At 42.3% G+C, this 17,318-nt stretch overlaps 1 protein-coding gene across 7 annotated transcripts in view; it reads left to right on the forward strand.

The window, feature by feature from the left end:
* The window catches only part of LOC106590020 (MAGUK p55 subfamily member 7), a 284,039-nt gene that overhangs the window by 77,878 nt on the left and 188,843 nt on the right, over positions 1 to 17,318 (forward strand). For 4 of the 7 annotated variants that reach the window (XR_006762736.1, XR_006762737.1, XM_014180502.2 and 1 more), the window contains one exon: positions 9,757 to 9,849. The exons of 2 other annotated variants lie outside the window; for them this stretch is intronic. The gene's annotated coding sequence lies outside the window, so the exon portion shown is untranslated. Of the gene's footprint in view, positions 1 to 9,756; positions 9,850 to 9,901; positions 9,950 to 17,318 lie in introns of those variants that run through there. One more of the 7 variants, XM_045711024.1, reaches the window with a different exon arrangement.

Raw genomic sequence — 17,318 nt, forward strand, 5'->3', positions numbered from 1 at the left:
GACTTATCCCCATTGAAAATAAAATCCTCAAAAGTCATCCATGGGAAAGAACTGGACCTACCTTTCCCCAAAATACTTTTGTGACTGACTTTCGTCATGTGACCCATGTGTCAGGACAGAAAAAGGGTTGTGTGAGTGAATATCAAAGAGAGAGATTGAACGAAGGAGCCTAACACTTTGTGAAAGTTTTGTTTTCTTTCTACGAGTAGACCTCATTTGACTGGCAGTTACTGGAGTCTAATTTTCTATGGGCCTCTTTCACCCAAGAAGTGTCTGTATGTTGTCATTGCTAAGAAGCTTAGCTACTGGATTAGTTAAAGCTACAAGTAGTAGGCCTATTTGGTGGCACAATAAGAGACCTAGAGGGGACCAAAATATAGCAATTGCTCTTTCTTTGAGAATGGTCCTATAAGCTGTAACACCTTGGTATAGAGGCTTAGGCTCTTGTCAACTCTTATCCAGAGTGACTTACGTGAGTGCATATCTGAAATCAGGATAGATAACTAACCTCTCTAGGGTAGGGGGCAGTATTTTCACATTCGGATAAAAAACGTACCCGATTTAATCTGGTTATTACTACTGCCCAGAAACCAGAATATGCATATAATTGTTTGATTTGGATAGAAAATACCCTAAAGTTTCTAAAACTGTTTGAATGGTGTCTGTGAGTATAACAGAACTCATATGGCAGGCCAAAACCTGAGAGAATTCTGTACAGGAAGAGCCCTCTCTGACCATTTCTTGGCCTTCTATACCCTCTTTATCGAAAACAGAGGATCTCTGCTGTAACGTGACACTTTTTAAGGCTCCCATAGGCTCTCAGAAGGCACCAGAACGTTGAATGATGACTTTGCAGTCTCTGGCTGAAAAACAGTAGCGCATTTGGATAGTGGTCGATCTGAGAACAATGAGACGGGTGTGCGCGTGCACGTGAAGAGTCCATTTTACATTTTCAGTCTTTGAACGAAAAAGACGTCTCCCGGTCAGAATATTATCGCTATTTTACGAGAAAAATCGCATAAAAATTGATTTTAAACAGCGTTTGACATGCTTCGAAGTACGGTAATGGAATATTTAGAAATGTTTTGTCACGACATGCGTCCGCGCGTCACCGTTCGGATTGTGTCTTGAACGCAAGAGCAAAACAGAGGATGTTTGAACATAACTATGGATTATTTTGAACCAAAACAACATTTGTGGATGAAGTAGAAGTCCTGGGAGTGCATTCTGACGAAGAACAGCAAAGGTAATCCAATTTTTCTTATAGTAATTCTGAGTTTAGTGAACGCCAAACTTGGTGGGTGTCAAATTGGCGAGCTATCTACTCAGAATATTGCAAAATGTGCTTTTGCCGAAAAGCTATTTTAAAATCTGACACCGCGATTGCATAAAGGAGTTCTGTATCTATAATTCTAAAAATAATTGTTATGTTTTTTGTGAACGTTTATCGTGAGTAATTTAGTAAATTCACCAGAAGTTTTCGGTATGTTTGCTAGTTCTGAACGTCACATGCTAATGTAAAAAGCTGGTTTTTGATATAAATATGAACTTGATTGAACAAAACATGCATGTATTGTGTAACATAATGTCCTAGGAGTGTCATCTGATGAAGATCATCAAAGGTTAGTGCTGCATTTAGCTGTGGTTTTTGTGACATTATATGTTAGCTTGAAAAATGGGTGTGTGATTATTTCTGGCTGGGTACTCTCCTGACATAATCTAATGTTTTGCTTTCGTTGTAAAGCCTTTTTGAAATCAGACAATGTGGTTAGATAAAGGAGCGTCTTGTCTTTAAAATGGTGTAAAATAGTCATATGTTTGAGAAATTGAAGTAATAGCATTTTTAAGGTATTTGAATATCGCGCCACTCGATTCCACTGGCTGTTGACTAGGTGGGACGATTTCGTCCCGCATACCTTAGAGAGGCTAATGAAAAACTGGCTAATGACTGACCAGCTGCTCTTTTTACAGTGGACATGTGTGTGTTAGTGTGCAACCTGACCTGGTGGCCAAAGCTGACCCTTTCCCTCAACATCCCCTCTTGGGACGTTTTTCCAGGTGGGGCCGCTGTTTGCTGTCTGAGTTCCAGTTACCCACCCCTTCCCTAGAGAGAGTGCCAGTTCCTAGATAATTTTAGTAGATGCTCTTATCCAGAGCGACTTACAGGGGAGATCAGGGTTAAGTGACTTGCTCAAGGGCACATCAACAGATTTTTCACCTAGTCGGCTCAGGGATTTGAACCAGCAGCCTTTTTATTACTGGCCTAACACTCTTAACCACTAGGCTACCAGCTTACAGGGCAGAGAGGGTGGGGCAGGCTATGCCTGAGAGTCACCATATGTTTATGCACTTGTTATTACATGTACCAGTGGACACATGAAAGGTGTGTGCTTGTGTAGCCTACTGTACGTACAGTATGGAACACATTCTGTGTGTTCATGGTCTGCTGTGTTTAAATATAAGAGACACTCTTGCCTGGTTAAAAGCCTGGCCGGATAGTTCTAGTAGTGATTCCATTGTCTCACATCAGATGGTGTCACTCCTACTCAACGCTCGTCCCTCAACCGATTTATCTTGTAGGACGTGGAACTTATCTCTAAAAATCTAAATTTTGCTCATCCGCCTAACACTAGTTCCTAATTCTGAAAATCACTCCGCTCTCTGTAGCGATGATGCACTGGTTACTACGGAAAACCATGCTCGATCAGCAAATTTGCTCCAGCTAGCATTCTAGTGCAAGCTTGTTTGAATGGCCAAACATCAGCTAGTTTGCCAGGTTCTTCATGACGTTGTATGACACCAAAGTTATGGGACTGTTCTCAGAAATCAGCATGTATCTGACTCTGACAGCTGGCATTGTGCCTCGCTACTTTGTAACAATTGGCCAACACGATAACATTGCACAGAGCAGTCAGCTGTGCTGTAGAACTTGGCGCATCAAATAATCAAGGCAGAACAGATATGAAAACACATTTTCTTGCATTAGTTAAAATGTCACCACACTAGCTAGCTAGAGGGAGTATTCAGCATTGCATATGTGAACTGGCATTGGTAGCATCCCTGCCTTTCATTTCATATGGGTTGATTTGAGACTGGTTCAGCCAGCAAGCAGACACTAGCTACAGTACCTTCAGAAAGTATTCATACCCCTTGACTTATTCCACATTTTGTTTTGTCTCAGCCTGAATTTAAAATGGATTAAAAAAAAGTTTTCACTCATCTACACACAATACCCCATAATGACAAAGTGAAACATGTTTTTAGAAATGTTTGCACATTTATTTTAAATGAAATTATGGCTGACTAGTCGATTGTGTGATCGATAGGCTGTTGGTCGACCAAGATGTATTTTTTTTGAGCAGTAGCAAATATATATATTTTATGGCACACAAGACAACTGTCTTATTCACAGCCATCTCAGTGAACTAATCCATTCAGGAGGCCAAGACTAAGCCATTGCGGATGCCGCGGGGATGGCACAGTTGAAGAAGGGGATTGTGGCTAAAATGCACAATGCAAGTCTCTAGAATACACGCTCTCCAGCCAATTTGTGCGCATTCATTGTTTAATAGCCTCATTGTGTGAATTGTTTGCATTTGATTGTTTGCGTATATCAATTCCCCATTACATATATTACCAGTAGTACATTAGCCATTCATTTCTATAATTTCTAGTCTACAATGTTTGTTTGGTTAAGATCATTTCTGTTAATATGTTCGTAAAGCATTCAGCCCCCTTGACTTTTTCCACATTTTGTTATGTTACAGCCTTATTCTAAAATGGATTCAACTGTTTTTTCCCCCTCATCAATTCTCCAGAATGACAAAGCAAAAACAGTTATTTTGAAATACCTTATTTACATAAGTATTCAGACCCTTTGCAATGAGACTCGAAATTGAGCTCAGGTGCATCCTGTTTCCATTGATCATCCTTGAGATGATTCTACAACTTGATTGGAGTCCACCTGTGGTAAATTCAATTGATTGGACATGATTTGGAAGGACACATACCTGTCTATATAAGGTCTCACAGTTGACAGTGCATGTCAGAGCAAAAACCAAGCCATGAGGTCGAAGGAATTGTCTTTAGAGCTCCGAGACAGGATTGTGTCGAGGCACTTATCTGGGGAAGGTTACCAAAAAATGTATGCAGCATTGAAGGTCCCCAAGAACACAGTGGCCTCCATCACATGTTAAATCCACTTCAGTTAGTGTAGATGAAGAAGAGGACACAGGTTGAAGGATTTTTAAGCTTTGAGACATGGATTGTGTATGTGTGCCATTGAGACGGTGAATGGGCAAGACAAAAAAATATAAATGCCTTTGAAAGGAGTATGGTAGTAGGTGTCACGCTCAACAGTTTCCCGTGTGTATCAAGAATTGTCCACCACCCAAAGGACATCCAGCCAACTTCTTGACAAAACTGTGGGACGCATTGGAGTCAACATTGAGGCTGTTCTGAGGGCAAAAGGGGGGTGCGGGTGCATCTCAATATTAGAAAGGTGTTCCTAATGTTTGGTATACTCAGTGTATATGTCAACAATCCTTTCTCCAAATGACTATACTATGGATTACATTTTGTGAAAATCCCCAAAATCATGGTATTTTTTATCTGAGTTTTGTGAGGAATCACTCTAGTAGTACTACTGCGGTGGACTGCCTCTAACTCTGCTCTGACTCCTCTGTCAGTGATGGGGCCAGCAACCTCCACTCTCATGCTCGCTCTCTTTCTCTCTCTCTCTCTCTCTCTCTCTCTCTCTCTCTCTCTCTCTGTAGTGTATCTCCCCATTAAAGTCAGTGTAGCATGATGCTTTGAAAGCTGTCCTTCAGCCTTTTAAATTATGTGTATGTGTTCTGATGCCTGGCATCCTGGTGGTTGGCGGAGGGGCGTGGAGGGGGGTTGGGCAGGGGGATGGAGCATTGGAAGTTAAGACCAGGTTTAGCCATTGTTCTTTCTCTTACGTCTGGCCTTCACAAGAGAAGGTCACGGTTGTTTTATAGGGTATCCTACATTTATTTGGGGTGGGCTACGGCAAACAGTAGCCTGACCATCTACTAATAGTTTATATCCCCACCTCCTCTCTCCATACAACATCTCTCAGTAACTAACTGACTGACTGCAGCTCCCTTGACTTGACCTAGCATACACTGACTGACTGAGTGGCTGATCTGGCTAACTGACTTACTGACTGAGGACATTGTTTATGGAGAATTTGCCCCATATTCCCACATTGTGGCTTTAAAGTTAACCCATCCCTCTACTCAGTTGGGGGCACTGCGTAGGTACACTACTACTTTATTAGCCTACAATGTGTAGCCTACCACAACTGTCAGAATGGAGGTTACCCAGCAACCCTGACATTCAGAGTGACTGGGGATAGTGGAAAGGCTTATGGGTACGTGCTGCTCCACATAGGGGAATATGGATTCTGGAGAGGTAATTTTTTAGATTAGTGTAGATCCGCAATAAAAATCTCTAGACAGATGGGGGAGGCTGGTTTGAAGATGCCATAGCCTAATACAGACAGAAGCATGTCTGTTCTATAAAATATATTCCCAAATAAATGTATTCTCAAATATTTTATTTTGTCTGATACACTGTGTGCACTGAACTAACGTGCATGATTGTTGATGACACACCGATGTTCAGATGAAGGGAATTAAATAGTCTATAATGCTCACGACAGCAGCGCTCAACTCAGACAGTGGTTTCTGGCCTACTGTAGCTGCTGAAGAAGTCATTCAAAGCCTATACTTCATCAGGATGTAACTTTTCAGTGCCACTATTTTTGCTATGTAATCTTGTTATTAAAACAAAATCAGACAACCCCATAGTAGAATTGTTTACCTATTTACCTTGTCTGCTTGTTCTTGTGTGTTCTATGCAAGATACAGTTTCCTCTCGAGTCACGTTGCGAGAGAGCCATAGGAGGGAGAGAGCCATAGGAGGGAAACATGTTATAAGGGAGTGCGTAACTGGCGGCAGGGAAGTCAGGCGCAGGAGAGCAAAACTTGGTAATCAACGGAGCAGTTTTATTCATTAACCAGAACCACAAACAAATGGGTACAAAACCCGTCGTGCACCAGAGAAAACGTGCACATGCACTTACAATAAACAATTCCGCACACAAAGACATGGGGGGAACAGAAGGTTAAATACACAACATGTAATGAGGGAAATTGAGACCAGGTATGTGAGAAGACAAGACAAAACAAATGGAAAATGAAAAGTGGATCGATGATGGCTAGAAGACCGGCGACGCCAACTGCTGAGCGCCGCCCGAACAAGGAGAGGAACCGACTTCGGCGGAAGTCGTGATACATGTATTTGTCTTAAAAGGGCAATAACATATGTTGTAATAGAAAAAATATATTTATATTTTTTCTAGTGAATAATAATAATTTATGTATTCATATTTATAATAAAATAATAATTATTCATAATAATAACAATCAGGATGTTTTGTCCATTGGGGTAAATGCAGATGGACAAACCCCATGCTTCAGCCTATATTCATTTTATAGCCATTATGCTTTATCAATTGGGATACAGGTGATAATGCTTATTGCTAATAGCACGTCTGATAATGTAGCCCATGCGTAGGCTATATGCATGGTCCATATGTTAAAATAATTGACATTTCTTTTGCGATATGTAATTGGGCCCCTTTCTGGAGGAGGAAATTATATTTTAGATGGTTTCAGCATAATTTTAATTTAATACAGTTTGGAGAAGAATGTCCTTTTAAAAATTCATCAGGGCTGAGCATCTCAGTCCTTCTACATAATAATTCTCCCAGGGAGGACACCGGACCCCATAAAAGCAAGGGGACTGGAATTGGTAAAACCCGCAATTTAATACATGTACACAATTCTTTCCCTCTTTCCCTAAAAGCATGAAGGTCTTGACTTTCTTACATGAAAGGATAGGTTAACTTGGCCCCAGATAATCGATCTAAGATCGACTTCAATTTCGGTCATGGGATTTTTTGTTGCTTTAACCCTTGTGTGTGGGCGTGTGACAGAAGAAAGAGAGCCCTACACGCACAAGTCCAGCCCTCTCAGGTGCTGCTCTCTGAGTGAGGGTGGTGACAGCAGGTGTGTCTCTCTCACTGGGGGCCTGTCCTATTGACTGTGTGACCTCATCAGGTGGTGCCAGTGGAGATGGCCACCAGTAATCTCATCCGCTGCCAGTGTTCTATTGTCATTCAAAGCAGTCGGGCACAGACAGGACTGAGTGAGAGAATCAAGGGGCTGAGGAGGGGGTACACCTTGGCTTAGCTTCCAACCAGCTGAGTTGTTAATCCCGTCGAACGAATGGCCATTCTGGAACTTTTAGGCCACTCTCATTTCTAACCGCCTGTCTAGCCACACACACTATCTCTGCTCTCTCTCTTTCCATTCTCCTCCCTCAGTCCACTCGTTCAGTCGTTTCTCATGCAGAGAGTGCAGGTCTTTGTGATGTTCTAACCCATAGTACTATGGCTGGGGGAGTTTAGGTCACATTCTTTATCATGCCGCATTCCACTGTCTCTCACACACACACACACACACACACACACACACACACACACACACACACACACACACACACACACACACACTTCTGTTTCAGGGATCACCTCTCTATGGCACAGACGTAATTCAATTTCATTAATGCACGGCGGCATGGCATGGCATGAGAGACTTATCTTGGGAAACCAGTGCCCGGACGGACGAAGTGGGGGCTAAAAAACACTTCAGTTTATTACAAAAGCTCATTAAGGAGAAAGGGTTCTTTCTACACTGCTGGACCCAAGCAGACAGACAGGTCACATATCCAGGGTGGCAAAATACAACCATGCCAGCCAGAAGAGGAGCTCTAGCCTCTCTCTCTAGCATCCTTTTGTAATCTCCATAGCATGCTAGCAGATACCCAAAGACTTGTAGTCATTGCACTACGCTAATTAGCATTGGCTCGCTAAACTGCTTCTAATAGGCTTGTCACGATACCAACATTTTACAAACGATACGATACCAGGCCAAGTATCTTGATACCGAGTAGTATTGCAATACCACGAGGGAAATAAATCAGTGGCCTAGCATCCTGTTTGCCCCGTCCCCTGGACGCCTTCACGTTTTTGAAATGTTCTCCACTGTTCATTTGCTAGTATTTGCAAAGGCCTACCTGTGATTTGGCTGAAGGAATGGGAGGAAGGAATATACATCAGTGGAGGCTGCTGAAGGGAGGACGGCTCATAATAATGGAAAGGCGCAAATGGAATGGCATCAACACACACACACACTCTCTACCACAAACACACACACACACTGCTCCCAACTTTTAAAACGTTAGGCGCCAAACAGAATTTAAGGAGCACAATAAATAAAGGTTTGATGTAGTTTTGGCTTCAATTAGGCCTATATAAATCCTACCTTTTTGAAGCACTTCTCATGAGTAGCACAGCCTTTTTCTTTCTTCATGTGCCAATAAAATGTGCCTAAACTTATTGTCAAGTTACCAGGTTGTTAGCTAGCTAGGCACCATGACTGAACAACGTTGTTTGTTATCAAACCAATAATTAGCGACCGCGGCATTAGTTTAAAATGGCCTGCGACATGGTTTGTGAAATTATATCAAATGCGCGTGAAAAAAAGGCATCTCCGGGAATATGGGTCAGATTTTTGTAAACGTTTAGGCTGGAGACAGGCCGTTTTTCTTTGCTGTGAAGCTGCAGGCATATATGTAGCTGAGTGGTGCTCCATTTTCCATATCTGACACTCAGGGGCTGCATGACAGTGAACTTGCAAAGTCTACTCCGACTGGTTTTTGCTCTTGAATATAACCAGACCCTGATGAGTCTTCTGTTAGATTTATGCATTTGTTACATTGGAGCAGCGCGGAACTAGCAGTGTTGATACAATGTATGATTACACCTGCCACAAGTGATGTGAGCATGAAAGTGAAGTGGATATCATTGGACCTCTAGTGGCTGCTGCTTCAATTCAACTGAGTTTATAAACTAAACGGACTTTATAAACATTCTATAATAGGCGCCAGCATGTTCTATAGATCGGTAGGGCTGAAAAAGTCAGTAGTATCATATGAAAGGGTACTAAGGTATTCAAAAATGTTGGTATCATAAGTATCATGACATTTTGGTACCGTGGTACCAGTATAACGTGCAACACTAACTTCTAGCTTCTTTCATACTGGACACAGACATGAAAATGGTATCCACGAGCTCATCTGACTTTGGGAAGTAGATAAAACGCCTCATTGCTAAAATCCTAAAGTATTCCCTTAATAGGATAGCGGAGTGATTCGGAGTGATACGTAGTCTCTCTCACCATGCGGAAGGCAGCACAGGAATGAGTTGCAGGGAATGCCTTTCATGGTCTACTCTGGACTACGCTGTATTGTTTCTGTGTGCAGTCAGCCCCATCTAGTGGTGATCGGTGGTAAATGCATTTGAGGATATTTTCTGAATTACTTTTGTCCCCATATATGAATGGCACTTCCTCAGAAATGTTTATAGTAACTCCTGTCTATCTCATCTGTATTCAGTGTGTAAAATCATTTAATTCTCTCTCTCTCTCTCACAATTCAATTCAATTTAAGGGCTTTATTGGCATGGGAAACGTATTTTAACATTGCCAAAGCAAGTGAAGTAGATAATAAACAAAAGTGAAATAAACAATAAAAATGAACAGTAAATTCCAAAAGAATAAAGACATTTCAAATGTCATATTATGTCAATATATATCTCTCTGACAGGCTCTATAAGGCGGTAGAGGGAAGTGAAGGGGTGGAGAGTTACGAGCCTTCTGGCACACTAACTGAAGGAACCAGAGTAACAAGTCTGATTAGGTGAGTTGCTGCTACCCTCTCTGGGTGTGTCTTTGCCTTAGTGTGTGTGCCTGTTTGTATGTGTCTGCCTGTGTATGTGTGTGTATGGAAGAGAGCTCAGGTAAGCCCTTTGTATTGTCTGTTAATCGCGGCTTAGTGTGTTTCTCCTTTCCTGTGACTTGCTTTCTTTTGAACATAGGCCTACTATGTAAGCCTAACTGGCTGACTAATTGTTTGCTGAAATGGTATTATATCTGTATGATATGCGCCTACTGATTGCTAGTAATTCTAGCAGCCTTATTAGGCTGCATCTCAAGTGGCACCCTAGTATTCCCTTTAGTTCACAACTTTTGACCAGAGCCCTATAGGCTTTGGTCAAAAGTAGCGCACTATATAGGGAATAGGGTGCCATTTGGGACAGAGCCAGAGACTGACTCACCAGATGGCCCAGCTGGTGTCTTCTGGGATAGTTGAACTTTGATCTTCACTCTAGAACCTCAGCTTATATGCTAGCCTGACCCTGAACAGAACACCTGCCTTCAGACTGGAAGATCTCTGTCTCGGGTCTCTCTCTCTCTCCTGCTTTCTCTCTCCCTCTCTATCTGTCTATCTCTCTATCAACTGTAATATGTAAAAGACAGACTGCCTGAAGGGCTTACAGAAAATGTAACATGTCAAATTAATTTGGTTTCCATCACTTTTTATTGAAACAAGGCAGGGAAACTTTTAATAGAGTCTTTAATGCATTAAAAGGGCTTGGTCCGTGTGTTAATGTGTTGCGTGGAGGGAAGACCCTGCTGTGCACATAAAATGACCTCAACGTTCCTGGGGCAGACACTGGAAAGATGGGTTCATATACTGTACACACACACACACACACACACACACACACACACACACACACACACACACACACACACACACACACACACACACACACACACACACACACACACACACACACACACACACACACACACACACACACACACACACACACAGAGGCGTGTAGCCTAGTCGTTGCTGGTTCAAATCTCAGAGCAGACTAGGTGAAAAATCTGTTGATGGGCCCTTGAGCTCGCACTTATGTCACGTCCTGACCAGCAGAGGGAGTAATTGTATTAGTATTTGGTCAGGACGTGGCAGAAGGGTTTGTGTTTTGTATGGTTTTCTAGTTTGTCTATTTCTGTGTGGCTCCCGATCAGGAACAGCTGTACGTCGTTGTTCCTGATTGGGAGTCATATATTAGTTGCTTGTTTTCACCTGGGGATTTGTGGGTAGTTGTCTTTAGCACTGCTGTTGTGAGTATAGCCTGTTAAACTGTCTTTTGTCGTTCTTGGTTTTGTTATTTTTTTCCGTGCTCTCTGTGTTTAATAAATATTCAAGATGAGCATCCACATTCCTGCTGCGTTTTGGTCATTACAATACGACGACACCCATGACAACTTAACCCTGATTGCTCCTGTAAGTCGCTCTGAATAAGTGCGTCTGCTAAAATGTCGAAGAAAAAAGCACACACACACACATAAATACACACACGCACACACACACTTTATGTGGAAAGACTAGCCTCACATGAGCAGCATATGGCCCTGGTCTGGCTCTGTACTGATCCTGAGCTGTAAAAACACCGCACCTTCACCATGACCTCCCAACCAACCAACCACACGCTGAAATCTTTTGGAACTCCATCCGAGGCCTGTTAGGTCAGAGGTTCAGCCATTCAGGCGAAGGTTCCTGTGGTGTAGATATAGCAGCCTGCTTAGTTCCTCTGTTTAAGGTTAAGGCATCCAGCCATATCCAATCTATGCTCAAACTTTTTGAGGTATTTGAAAGAGATATGGTCATCTCCATGTAAAAGGGACCATGAGCACTAACATGTGAAGTTCATAGGAGCATGTCAAATGAAAGCTAAATCTATATTTCTTTGAAAATAACTCATGTATACATTTCTTAACCATCTTCCATCTTGATTTCATGTCAAACAGATGGAAAAGGGGTCTTAGAAAAATACCTCTGTCAGCTAATATCAACATTTAGATTTAGTTTATGAAAAAAATTCTGCCTTGTTTAAGTTGTGCAGTTAAAAAAAATTATGATTGCTTAGGCACTATCTTTGAAACTATAGGCTATTTTTGCAAAACTCTATACACTATTGGTTTCTGAGAATATGAAATATACTTATTCATGTCACTGAGGGAGAGAGGTTAATGTATAACGTTTACATTATGTAAGGATATGTTATTTTTAGCCATCAGGGATCCTATGGGAGGGATCCTCTGGTAGGAGAAGAGACACAGTCTGGTACCAGGCACCATGACAGCCGTGAGATGGGGTGGAGTGAGCACTTTGGAGTAGAGGTCAGATGAAGTGAGGAAGAACAGATATCACTAAGGCTATGTCTAGCAGCAGAAATGCATTGGCTGTTCAGATTAGAGGTCGACCGATTAATCGGAATGGCCGATTAATTAGGGCCGATTTCAAGTTTTCATAACAATCGGAAATCGGTATTTTTGGACGCCGATTTGGCCGCCGATTTGGACGCCGATTAGACCTTTATTTAACTAGGCAAGTCAGTTAAGAGCACATTCTTATTTTCAATGACGGCCTAGGAACGGTGGGTTAACTGCCTTGTTCAGGGGCAGAACGACAGATTTTTACCTTGTCAGCTCAGGGATTCAATCTTGCAACCTTACGGTTAACTAGTGCAACGCTCTAACCACCTGCTTTACGTTGCACTCCACGAGGAGCCTGCCTGTTACGCGAATGCAGTAAGAAGCCAAGGTAAGTTGCTAGCTAGCATTAAACTTATCTTATAAAAAACAATCAATCAATCATAATCACTAGTTAACTACACATGGTTGATGATATTACTAGTTTATCTAGCCTGTCCTGCGTTGCATATAATCGCTTAGGTATACGTTGCTCCAACCATAAACATCAATGCCTTTCTTAAAATCAATACACAAGTATATATTTTTAAACCTGCATATTTAGTTAATATTGCCTGCTAACATGAATTTCTTTTAACTAGGGAAAATGTGTCACTTCTCTTGCAAACAGAGTCAGGGTATATGCAGCAGTTTGGGCCGCCTTGCTCGATGCGAACTGTGAAGACTATTTCTTCCTAACAAAGACAGCCGACTTCGCCAAACGGGGATGATTTAACAAAAGCACATTTGCAAAAAAAGCACAATCGTTGCACGACTGTACCTAACCATAAACATCAATGCCTTTCTTAAAATCAATACACAGAAGTACATATTTTTAAACCTGCATATTTAGCTAAATGAAATCCAGGTTAGCAGGCAATATTAACCAGGTGAAATTGTGTCATTTTGCATTCATTGCACGTAGTCAGGGTATATGCAACACTGGGTAATTTGTCAGAATTTTACGTAATTATGACATAACACTGAAGGTTGTGCAATGTAACAGGAATAACGTTTTGTTTTCGAGATGATAGTTTCCGGATTCGACCATATTAATGACCTAAGGCTCGTGCTTCTGTGTGTTATTATGTTATAATTAAGTCTATGATTTGATAGAGCAGTCTGACTGAGCGATGGTAGGCAGCAGCAGGCTCGTAAGCATTCATTCAAAATAGCACTTTTGTGTGTTTTGCCAGCAGCCCTTCGCAATGCATTGCGCTGTTTATGACTTCAAGCCTATCAACTTCCAAGATGAGGCTGGTGTAACCGATGTGAAATGGCTAGCTAGTTAGCGGGTGCGCGGTAATAGCGTTTCAAACGTCACTCGCTCTGAGACCTGGAGTAGTTTTTTTCCCTTCCTCTACATGGGTAACACTGCTTCGAGGGTGGCTGTTGTTGATGTGTTCCTGGTTCGAGCCCAGGTAGGAGCGAGGAGAGGGACGGAAGCTATACTGTTACACTGGCAATACTAAAGTGCCTATAAGAACATCCAATAGTCAAAGGTATATGAAATACAAATCGTATAGAGAGAAATAGTCCTATAATTCCTATAATAACTACAACCTAAAACATCTTACCTGGGAATATTGAAGACTCGTGTTAAAAGGAACCACCAGCTTTCATATGTTCTCATGTTCTGAGCAAGGAACTTAAACGTTAGCTTTTTTACATGGCACATATTGCACTTTTACTTTCTTCTCCAACACTTTGTTTTTGCATTATTTAAACCAAATTGACATGTTTCATTATTTATTTGAGGCTAAATTGATTTTATTGATGTAGTATATTAAGTTAAAATAGGTGTTCATTCAGTATTGTTGTAATTGTCATTATTACAAATAAATAAATAAATCGGCTGATTAATCGGCATCGGCTTTTTTGGCCTGCCAATAATCGGTATCGGTATTGGCGTTGAAAAAAAATCATAATCGGTCGACCTCTAGTTGGGGCGGTATGCAAATTGGAGTGGGTCTAGGGTATCCAGGATTATGCTGTTGATGTGAGCCAGGACCAGCCTTTCAAAGCACTTCATGGTTACCGACTTGAGTGCTACGTGGTGGTAATCATTTAGGCAGGTTAACTTCACTTCCTTGGGCACAGGGACTATAGTGGTCTGTTTGAAACATGTAGGTATTACAGACTCGGTCAGGCAGAGGTTGAAAATGTCAGTGAAGACACTTGCCAGTTGAGTACACGTCCTGGTAATCCATATCGCCCCACGGCTTTGTGAATATTGACCTGTTTAAAGGTCTTGCTCACATCGGCTACCGAGAGAGTTATCACACAGTCGTCCAGAACAGAAGATGCTCGCGGCTGGGTTTCCCTTTTTAGTCCATAATAGTTTTCAAGCCCTGCCACATCCGATGAGCATCAGAGCCGGTGTAGTAGGATTCTATCTTAATCCTTATTGACGCTTTTCCTGTTTGATGGTTTGTCTGAGGGCGTAGCGGGATTTCTTACAAGCGTCCGGATTAGTCTCCCGCTCCTTGAAAGTGGCAGCTCTAGCCTTTAGCTCGATGCGCATGTTGCTTGTAATCCATGGCTTCTGGTTGGGATATGTTCATAAGGTCACTGTGGGGACCACGTCGTCGATGCACTTATTGATGAAGCTGATGAGTGAGGTGGTAACCTCCTCAATGCCATTGGATGAATCCCGGAACATATTCCAGTCTGTGCTAGCAAAACAGTCATGTAGCATCTGCGTCATCTGACCATTTCCGTATTGAGCGAGTCAATGGTACTTCCTGCTATAGTTTTTGCTTGTAGGCAGGAATCAGGAGGATGTAATTATGGTCAGATTTTCCAAATGGAGGGCGAGGGACAGCTTTGTATGCGTCTCTGTGTGTGGAGTAAAGGTGGCCTAGAATTGTTTTTCCTCTGGTTGCACATGTGATATGCTGGTAGAAATTAGGTAAAATGGATTTAAGTTTGCCTGCATTAAAGTCCCCGGCCACTAGGAGTGCCGCTTCTGCATGAGCATTTTCTTGTTTGCTTATGGCGGTATACAGTTGGTTGAGTGTGGTGTTAGTGCCAGCATTGGTTTGTGGCGGTAAATGGACGGCTACGAATAAAATAGATGAGAACTCTCTTGGTAAATAGGGTGGTCTACAGCTTATAAGTAGGTACTCTACCTCAGGCGAGCAATACCTCGAGACTTCTTTAATTTAGACATTGCGCACCAGCTGTTATTGACAAATAGACACAAACCCCCGCCCCTAGTCTTAACAGACGTTGCTTCTCTGTCCTGACGATGCATGGAAAATCCCGCCAGCTGTATGTTATCCGTGTCGTCGTTCAGCCACGACTCGGTGAAACATAAGATATTACAGTTTTTAATATCCCGTTGGTAGGATAGTCTTGATCGTAGATCATCCATTTTGTTTTCCAATGATTGCACGTTGGCCAATAGAACAGATTTTAGTGGAGGTTTACTCACTCGCCGAAGAATTCTCAGAAGCCAGCCTGACCTCCGCCCCCCTTTTCTCCGTCTTTTCTTCACGCAAATGACGGGGATTTGGGCCTGTTCCCGAGAAAGCAGTATATCCTTCGCGTCGGACTCGTTAAAGAAAAAAATCTTTGTTCAGTTCGAGGTGAGTAATCGCTGTTCTGATGTCCAGAAATTATTGTCAGTCATAAGAGACGGTAGCAGCAATAGTATGTACAAAATCATATTATGTACAAAATAAGTAAAAAAATAAGTTACAAACAATGCAAAAAAACTAACAAAATAGCACAATTGGTTAGGAGCCTGTAAAACGGCAGCCATCCCCACCGGCCCCATTCTAATGATAGTTACTCATTACATCCTCCATTTCTTTAATCTTCCTGCACCTCCCTCCCCTCCTCTCTCCACCCCCTCCTCTCTCCATCCCCTCTCCCTAACCCTAACCCTCCCTCTCCCCCTAACCCTCCCTGTCTCCCTCTCTCTCCCTGTCTCTCCCTTTGTCAGGCCAGGCCTGGTTTGTAGCTGCGTCTTAATTTAAGAACCCCAATCCCACATAAACTTAACAAGTATTACCGACTATTACCGCCCTGCAGCCTCCCGTCTGGCCATTTTCACGTCTCCTAAACACAGTTCAATCTTCTGCTCTGCCCGTCCAGCAGTGCTTCGCCTGATAGGGAGTGTGTGTGTGTGTGTGTGTGTGTGTGTGTGTGTGTGTGTGTGTGTGTGTGTGTGTGTGTGTGTGTGTGTGTGTGTGTGTGTGTGTGTGTGTGTGTGTGTGTGTGTGTGTGTGTCTTTCTGCTCATCCAGCGCAGCTCTCCTAATAGGAGAGGACAGGGTGACATTCTGGCATGCCTCTGGAGAACAGCTAGGCTATTCAACAATGTGTACACACAAACACACACGCAAACTGTACCCTTTTTTCAACAATTAATTTTAATATTTTCCACAAACAGAGCAGCGTTTTGCTCCTCGGTCCTGGCGTCCAGGAGTATTTTAGTATTAATATTTAACAATATTTCCATCGCAAAATGTCAAGCGCATGAGTTTGCGAGCGTTTCCCTTGACCACAGTTTAATAAGCTGTAATTATATACCGTTCATGAAACATACTGCGGCTGTGTTATGTGTTTATTGTTAGGTACATGTATTTTGACGTTCCTAGTATTTTAATATTCAGTCTGTATAGTTTCTTTATTGATTTGCTGAATGATCTAATTTGAAAGGATCATTGCTACTCTGTATCTGAGTCCCAAATGCCACCCCATTCCCAATTGTGCCCTATATAGGGAATATAGTTCCATTTGGGATACAACCCGTAACAGTGTTTTTTCGTGACTGCCACTCCTTAATGGAACTTGAAGTGAAGGGACCCCTCATTTTCAGGACCATTTATATACCCTTTCTGATCTGCACAAAAACACCCTTAACCTGAAACCCTCCCAAACCTCATCCTCTATATTTCTAGAGGTGCTCTTTCTCTTCCCCTCCCTTGTCTCTCCTTCTGTTTTTCCCTCTCTCCCTCTATCTCTCTCCTCCCTCTGTCTCTCTCTCTCTATCTGTCTCTCCCTTCATCTCTCCCCCTTTCCTCTCTCTAACCATGCAGCACCACAGCAC

This window comes from Salmo salar, chromosome ssa29 (assembly GCF_905237065.1).
Source record: "Salmo salar chromosome ssa29, Ssal_v3.1, whole genome shotgun sequence".
Lineage (NCBI taxonomy): Eukaryota > Metazoa > Chordata > Actinopteri > Salmoniformes > Salmonidae > Salmo > Salmo salar.